The sequence below is a fragment of the Eumetopias jubatus genome, unplaced genomic scaffold, assembly GCF_037043125.1.
Source record: "Eumetopias jubatus isolate StellerSeaLion01/CBP00866 unplaced genomic scaffold, mEumJub1_p1.0 scaffold_4, whole genome shotgun sequence".
NCBI classification, from domain to species: Eukaryota; Metazoa; Chordata; class Mammalia; order Carnivora; family Otariidae; genus Eumetopias; species Eumetopias jubatus.
Window position 1 is genome coordinate 86,982,642 of NW_028274810.1, and position 8,576 is coordinate 86,991,217.

An 8,576-nucleotide genomic window follows, 5' to 3' on the forward strand; every position below is an offset into this window, starting at 1 on the left:
CAGAGGAATCACTTTTGTATCTCTCTCTCTCTCTCTCTCTCTCTGTTTTTTTAAGATTTATTTATTTAGGGGCACCTGGGTGGCTCAGTCGGTTAAGCATCTGCCTTCACCTCAGGTCATGATCCCAGGGTCCTGGGATCGAGCCCCGCATCAGGCTCCCTGCTCAGCGGGGAGTCAGCTTCTCTTTCTCCCTCTGCCTCTCCCCCCAGCTTGTGCTCTCTGTCTCTGTCCCAAATAAATAAAATCTTTAAAAAAAAAAAAAGATTTATTTATTTATTTGAGAAAGAGAGAGCGCACACACGAGCAGGGGGAGGGCAGAGGGAGAAAGAGAGAAGAATCCCCAAGCAGACTCCTCATTGAGCACGGAGCCCCAGGCACGATGCAGGGCTGATCCCAGGACCCTGAGATCATGACCTGAGCCGAAACCAAGAGCCTGCCACTTAACCCACTAAGCCACTCAGGCGCCCCTACTTGTGCATCTCTTGATAGACCCGGTTCTTCCCCTCGCTACTAAGTATGGACCACTCTGACCTCCCTCAACTGGCTCCCAGCCCCACATAACTGACTCCAGGAGAGCTAGCATCCCGTGTTGTTGCTAGCTCAGCACACACTTCACAGCCTGCAGACTGGCGGGCCCCAGAGCTGTCTCTCAGCTCATGCCACAGCAATAGAACCTTCCACCATGCTTTAAGGCCACCTAGTCCCGGGTGATGGGCACAAGGAAAGACCACTGCATCCCCCGGGCACTGGCTTATTGGTGCACATCTTTGGTCCTCACAGAAACATGAACTTCTTCGTGGGAGACAGCTGCGTTAGATAACGCAAGCAAGGGGCATTCCGTGAGTTTATGAATGGAGGTGCAGAGAGAGCAGAGGAGGGTGAGACAGCAAACCCAATCCTACAATCAGGATCTGCTGCCAGTGGGCAAACTGCTGTCCTTCCATCGACTAGGTTCTTGACCAGCTGTGGCTCATGGGAGACACAGAACTCAGGACATCCACCGTGTAACAGTTTGTCCTCTTCTTGGGAAGCAGATGGGATTAACAAACTGTGACTTTAAGCAAGTTATAGCAGAAGATAAATTATACATATTGCATCAAGGGGAAAGAGAACATGTAATGTTTGCAAAATTCTTACGGGAATTTGTCCTTGTCCTGGAAAAAAAAAATGCTGGCTTGCTGTTTAACATTTCTATTAGAAAGTTGAAGCTCTTTGTGCCTCAGATAAGGCAAGAAAGTCATGCTGGGATGTCACCTTTGAAGCTGCCTCAAATGGGGAGGAGTCACGACCCAGCACTGTCCAGTTCTGTCCCCAGGGGATAATAGGCAAATGTTGCTCAGCATTATCTTAGATCAGAATAATGGGACAGGAAAAAGCCTGTGAATGGTCTGTAGCTCTTGTCCTAAAATATTAGTCTCATTGCAATTAGCAGTATCAAAGGTAAGGCCCAGCTGAGGTTGAGAGATCTTGAATTTGTCCAAGTCCCAAAAACAGAGAAGGGAAGATGGGATTAAGAGCTTCCTTCCTTTCTTTTTTTTTTTAAGATTTTATTTATTTATTTGTTTATTTATTTATTTATTTGAGAGAGAGAGAAGAGTGAGAAACAGCACGAAAGGGGAGAGGGTCAGAGGGAGAAGCAGGCCTCCCGATGCGGGGCTCGATCCCAGAAACCTGGCATCATGACCTGAGCCAAAGGCAGAGGCTTAACCGACTGAGCCACCCAGGCGCCCCTAAGAGCCTCCTTTCAAGGGGAGTTCTTTGGAGGACAGTCACTCGGGGCAAGCGCTCTCTCGCCACCTGGGCCTGTTCTGACACCAGAGGACCTCCTCATGGCCCATCCTCCGATGTCTCTCCTTCCAAGGCCCTGCCCACCCGGCACAACCCCTGGCCACCACCCAGAGCTAACAAAGAGCCTGACCTCAGGCTGCTTCTCTGTCCATGCCAAATGGACAACAAAATGTAGTACTGGGAGTTCTGGAAGGGCTTCCCATCCTGGCGCTGCCGGCAATGGGCAACTGTGCCGCAGCAATCGATTTCTGGCTGGGGCCGGTTGCTTGCGGAACCATCTGTTAACAGGCTGCGGAGAGAGCTCAGAATTGTCTGAGAAATGACCTCGAAGGCTCATCCTGGGTTGCCTGGCAACTAGCAAGCCGGGACCGCTGGCTCCCTGTCCCTGATGGAGGGGCTGTGCCCAAATTCAACCTTCTGTGGGATGAGGAGGGGGCACAGGCACCCCCTCCACCCCCCGCCCGCTCCCCACCCATCCCCCGGCTTCCAGGCCATCACTTTCCCAGATAGTCGACACTTAAGTATCCATTGCTTAGCGTTCATTCCCCTCACTCCATCGCCCCCAAGGTCATTCTCATACTCGCCTTTGGAAAGGGAGAACATGGCAGGGGAACAGGGTCCCTCGGCCCCATGGTGTCTTCAGCCTCACACAGGGACCCCGTGCCCACTGGCACTCTGCCTGTGAGCCCCAGCCTTCACTGAGTATTGCTGCCCGTGTTCCCCGAGCTCTCTGCTTGGCCTGGGCTCAAGCGAGCATTCGATCTTTGGGCAACTGGCCGTGGGACCTGCGGCTGAGGTGTGAGGGAAGGGAGGGGTGGCTGGAAGCCTGGGAAGGGACCCTGCGGAATGAGATGCCTGCTCAGCGGCTCACCCAGGCTTCAGGACGTGCCTGGGCCCAGCCCTTCTCCCATGTGTGCCTTCTCCCCTTGACGACAGATGCTGCTGGGCGCACCTGACTTTGTGGCAAGGTCAGACAGCACTCAGCTCTCATCACATGGTCCCCAGGTGCCTCGTGTCAGGCTTTCAGTCTCCTCCCGGGCCCCAACAGCTTATGAAAAGCCTGAGCTGTTTCTCAAAAGGAGAATAGTGGCTTGCCGAAGAGGGCACCGCTTTGCACTAAAATCCTGGCTCCTGAGCTGAGATTTGGCTCCTGGGGCTTGTCCCGGGCTCCATGAGAGCATCTCAATATGCCATAGACACTCAGCCTTCAGAGGACTCCAACTTTGGAGCAACTGCCATATATAAGAGCAGCTGGTCCCCCCCACCATCCAACACCCTAGGGGACACAGCTGCTTCCAGGGAGAGACCTGCACAACATCTGCCTCGGGGGGCGGGGGTGGGGGGTGGTGGATGGATGCGGATTCCTGGAAGGCCAGACTCTTGACCCCTCCCCTCAAGCCCTCTCTGCCCCAGAAGCCCATTGTGTTAGGCCCCTGAGTTCTACCTGCCTTCACTTCCACCCAAAGTTTCAGAATGGACTCCTGATTTTCTTTCTTTTTTTTTTTTAAGAAGATTTTATTTATTTATTTATTTGAGAGAGAGAGAGCGTGAGAGGGCGGAGGGTCAGAGCAAGAAGCAGACTCCCTGCTGAGCAGGGAGCCCGATGCGGGACTTGATCCCGGGACTCCGGGACCATGACCTGAGCCGAAGGCAGTCGCTTAACCAACTGAGGCACCCAGGCGCCCTGGACTCCTGATTTTCTTAAGACTTGCAAGAAGGAGAATGATAGGCTGTGTTCCCACTTGGGTGTATGTCAGAAGCCTCTGGGTGAGCAGCTTGCTTAAAATAAAATTGCCCAGAGGGCGCCTGGGTGGCTCAGTTGGTTAAGCGACTGCCTTCGGCTCGGGTCATGATCCTGGAGTCCCGGGATCGAGTCCCACATCGGGCTCCCTGCTCAGCAGGGAGTCTGCTTCTCCCTCTGACCCTCTTCCCTCTCGTGCTCTCTATCTCTCAGTCTCTCTCAAATAAATAAATAAAATCTTTAAAAAAAAAAAATAAAATTGCCCAGGCCCCAACTCTAGAGAGCCTAAATCAGCAGCTCTGCTGAATGACCCTGCATTCTACCCAAGCTCCCCACCCTATGATTCTGATTCAGGTATTCTGCTGTCTTATTTGTGGAGTGCCTCGGGGTCAGACAAACCTGGGTCCAAATCCCAGTTCTGTTCCTGTGTGAGTTTGGAATCACTTCAGTTAGGAGTGATGGATATCCAAAATAACAGGGGTCTTGGGGAACTTGGCTGATGCGACCCTTGATCTTGGGGTCGCAAGTTCAAGCCCCACGTTGGGTGTAGACTGTAGACTTTACTTAAAAAAATAAATAAAATCTTTAAAAAAAATTAAAAAGGGGGTCTAAATAAGACAGAAGTTTACTTCTGTCATGTGAATGTCTGGAAATGTAAGTCCAAGATGGTATGGTGGTACCACAATCATTAAGGACCTAGATTTTTGCTCCAAAATCCTCCACATCTGGCTTTTGCCTGATGGTCCAAAATGGCTGCTCCAGCTCCAGCCATCATGCCTATGTTTCATCTAGCAGGAAAGAGGAAAGAGGAGGAGAAAGGCACAATCTTTCCACTTAAGGGCAGTTCCTGAAAGTTGTGCATACCACTTCTACTTACATTCCACTGGTCGTAAGGCTAGATGTGCTACAAGGGAGGAGAGAAAATGTAGATATTTATTTGAGTGTTGGTAAATGGTGATTTAAGGCATAGAAAGAGTGTTCAAAGGAGCTGAAACAGAGGGAGAGGGTGGAGGAAGTGAAAGATAAAATCAGCTGACATCAATTGTATACGTACTGAATGCCTGTCACCGTTCTAAGCACTTCCAGTGTAACCATGAGTTGAATTCTTCCAACAATCCTGTGAGGTAGGTCCTACTATTCCTTGGTTGTCACACACCCACCCCCAAACCACACAGATTGAGAGATTAGCCTTGCCTGCTTACTCCCTGACTGACTCTGAGCGAGTTCAGTGCCCGCAAAAGGGAATAGGAGAACGATATATGCTTAGCTGAGACCAGACACAATTTACTACACCCTCCTTCTCCCCAGACCAGGGTACATCACCCCGCAAAACCTTGAAAAGTCAGACCTCTGCCAGCCAGGAAGAAAGTGTACATGTCTTCTTGACGTCTCTAAACCACGTGTCAGCCGGGATGCCCCCTAAGACTAAGGTTTCGCTCAAACCCCATCTTGTGCTCTGTGGACATGTTAGGGGTTTCTAGCTCTGGCTTCTTCTTTCTGCTGAAGCGTTTTGTCTGCCGGTATTTGGAACCTGGAGCAATTGCTGGGCTCCAGCGCCTCCAGGGAAATTTGCTGTGGGCACAGTGCTGGGCACAAAGTAGGTGCTCAGTAAATGCTTGTTGAAAAATAATAACCGTCATTTGAATAAGTGTTCACCATGTGCCAGGCACTGTGCTAAGAGCTTTCCTAATATCATGCCTTTTGTGGTATAGATGTTCATTTTACCAAAGAAAGAACTGAGCCTCACAAAGGTAGGGTACTTGCCAAAGGTCTCACACCTGGTATGTAGGTGGCAGAGCTGGGATTTGAAGCCACGAATTTTTCATCATAATGCTCAGATGTCTACAGCCTCGAAGAGCCACCCTTCTCTACCCACATGTATCACGGATGTCTCAGGAGCCTGCGGGCGAGGCTGCTGGTTCTGTGGACAGACCCCTGCAAGAATGAGTTCTCTGTGGGCTTCTGAGGATTCGAACCACTGCTGGATACTCCTGACCATCTTCTCTTCTCCTCCCCCAGCTCCCCAGCACCGCCCCCTCCCCCCACCTGAGTGATCCTGCTCAGCACAGAACGGAGGTCGTTTTCACTGTGGAGCGAGGGAGGGAAGGATGGGCCTTTCATCCACAGGGCACCTGGAAACAATTTCTAGAAACGCAATGTAGTAGAGTTGAGAGGCTGGACTCCAGCCTGACACTCCTCTGCTTCCTGACCTTGGCCAGGCTACTAAGGATTAAATGAGTTAATACACGTCATATAAAGCACCGAGCAAGGGGCCAGCACGCTATCGACAGTCTCCCAGGGTCCAGCCATCATTATGACTAGTTTGGCTAAAATTGGTCCCAGCGGAAGCCAACCTGCCGGAGAGGACTGAGTTCTGGCCCCTCTTCCTTCTTTTTATACATAATAAAATTAGCTTTTAAATAGGAAGTGATGCATTATCAACTGGTAGAAAGTGTAAATTCAGATTAAAAAAAAAGTCACCTACTATCCCACTCTCCAAAGATCATCTTTCCATTCTTCTTTTTAACGAGTATCATGGTGATCTGGGTGCTGTTTGTTTTCTTCCCCAGAGGGATCTGTGGTCTTCCCAGCCCCATCAGCCTCTGAGTGACCCTAGTCCCAAACAGTCACTCCAGCCTCTGGCTTTCCTCATGGTGGGGGGCGAAGTTTCAGAGACAAGAGAAAGAGGCTGAGGAGCAGGTGGGCAAGTGCCTCCAGCTCATCCTCGGCCACCTGGAGAATTTTATGAACAAAGGGTTTCTGTGACCTTTTTTTTTCTTTTCCTTGACTTTTAAAAGGCAAATCAGAATGGCCACCCCTGCTTACAATCTTTGAAAAGCTTCCTGTTGCACTTAGCAAAAGGCCAAAATCTCCAATGCCGAGACCGGTGGCCCAAGTCTGAATCTTGAATCCAAGTTATGGAAACCTCTCTGTGCCTCTGTTTCTTCATCTACAAAATGGGCACAACGAAATCTGTGTCCTAGAACTGTTAATGAGGTGAAACGTGCTACATGCTTAGGACAGCACCTGGCCTGTGGAAAGCCCTTGGTAAATGGAAGCAACTATTACTATTATAATTTTCTCCTTTCTTCCTTTTGCCGTCTACCCAAGGACACACACGCCCACAGCCTGACTGCGGAGCCCCCACTTGTAAGCCCTAAGTACCCCCTCTACATGGCCTCTGACAGCATCCAAAAGCGAAAGGGCAGAGCAAGCTTTCTCCTCAGATGTCTTTCTTGTTTTATGAGGGATGGTGGTTTTTCCAGAGCCCCCTTCTGTCTCATCGAGCAGAACGGGGTCCCACACCCGCCCCTCAAAGACTAACTGGCAGACAGGAATGAGAATGCCCTGGTTACAGAACGCCTGAATGAAATCGGGCTTCTGTTAGCTTTGACCACTTCTCAAACTCCAGGTGCGCCAGAATCTGCCGGAGGGTTAGTTAAAACTCAGATTTCTGGGCCCCACCCCCCAGGCTTGATGAAGTAGGCCTGAGGGGGGGTCAGGAATTTGCATTCTCAGGAGTTTCCAGATGCTGCTGGTCCGGGGACCACACTTGGAGAATCTCGGCACAGAGAAGGATCCCTGCCGGCCCCCAGGATGTAACCCAGTGTCTACTTGCCGTCTCGGCCCCTGGAGACTGAGGCAGGTGCGTGCAAACCCCGTGGCCGTGGCCATGCAAAGGCCTCCTGGAGATTTCTGCCGGTCCTCAGGGCGGATGTTCTCATGGCCACTGTCCTGCTTCTGCTGATTTTTTGCAGCCGTTGCCTTTATTTCTACCCTGGAATTGACCCAAATGAGAGACAAGGGATGAGAAAATTTTCCCCGGCTCCCGGAGCAGTCGTGGGCACAGGCTGTTGTGTGACTTACTGATGACAAGCACGCCATGGAAAGTAGCTCAAGAGACATTCTGTTCCTAAAAGCCCCACGCCACCTGACCCTGGGGTTCCTGTGTTCTCACGGGTCCTTCACTCCAGGCAGGGCCAGCCAGCTCCTGCCCCTTCCTCCTCTCCTACATTCCCCCCCACCCCGCCCCGGCCTCAGCTGCCTCTGGGGCAACCAGAACAGAACAGCTCCCTCCACCCCAATTCCCCTCTGTCGGGCCTGTGGCCAAACCCCCACCGCCACCCCTGCACGGAGGGCCCAGGGCAGAAGAGTCACCCCGTGGGGTAGTGTGAGGGAGGACAATGAGGCTGAGGCCCCCTGCTGGGGGAAAGGGGTACTTCTTATCTTAGCAAACCCTGAGGGTGGACAGGCGACAGACAAGGCTTGGGTCTGGGTCCATCCCTGGGAGTTTGGGTGGGGGTGCATGGGGGCTAGGGTGGGACTCGACCTGCCTCCTCATGAGCTGGAGTGGGGACTGCGCTTCCCTTCTGAGCTATCCTGGTCCTGAGATGATTTTAGGAACTCTGGTGGGAATGCTGAGACTTCTGCAGAAGTATAGCGGAGGGTCTCCCCCTCTCCTCCTTCAGCTCTCTAAACCACCCACAACAGGCTCCTGAAAGGAATCTCTGAAGCTTCTGAGCCTCAGAGGCAGAGAACCTGCGAGCCGGGCAGAGGAACCCGTGAAGGCCTCCAGAGGCATCGGTTTGAAGGACAGCGTTTTAGAAAACTCTAGAAGGACAGTGTCTTTCTAATGCAGCTTGATTTTACCTCCCCAGGTTCTGGAAAAGTGGCTGTGTCCTTCCCTGTGAACTTTGAGGGTGTTTAGGCAGGTCCTGACACGGGGAGGACTCTCTTGGCTGTCAGCTTATTCTGAAATTTGAATTTCCGATGCACCTGGAGGAGTCCAGAAGAGGACCGTTGTTATTTATAACCACAGCTTCCTTCTCAAGAGAGTAAATCCTGCTTCATTAAATAAAAGGTCCCTTTGTTCTGAGGCCTCTTTTTGGGTCTGGTCTGGCAGAGACAGCCTGGTAGCCAGTGGGGGAGAGAAGGCGGGGCCGGGAGGCCCAAGTGCCCACACTGCTGGGTGTCACGTGAGGATTGGGAGCCCCTGGGGCATCGTGGTGGCAGAAGCTGTGCAGGCGGAGGTGGAAGATAAGGGGCT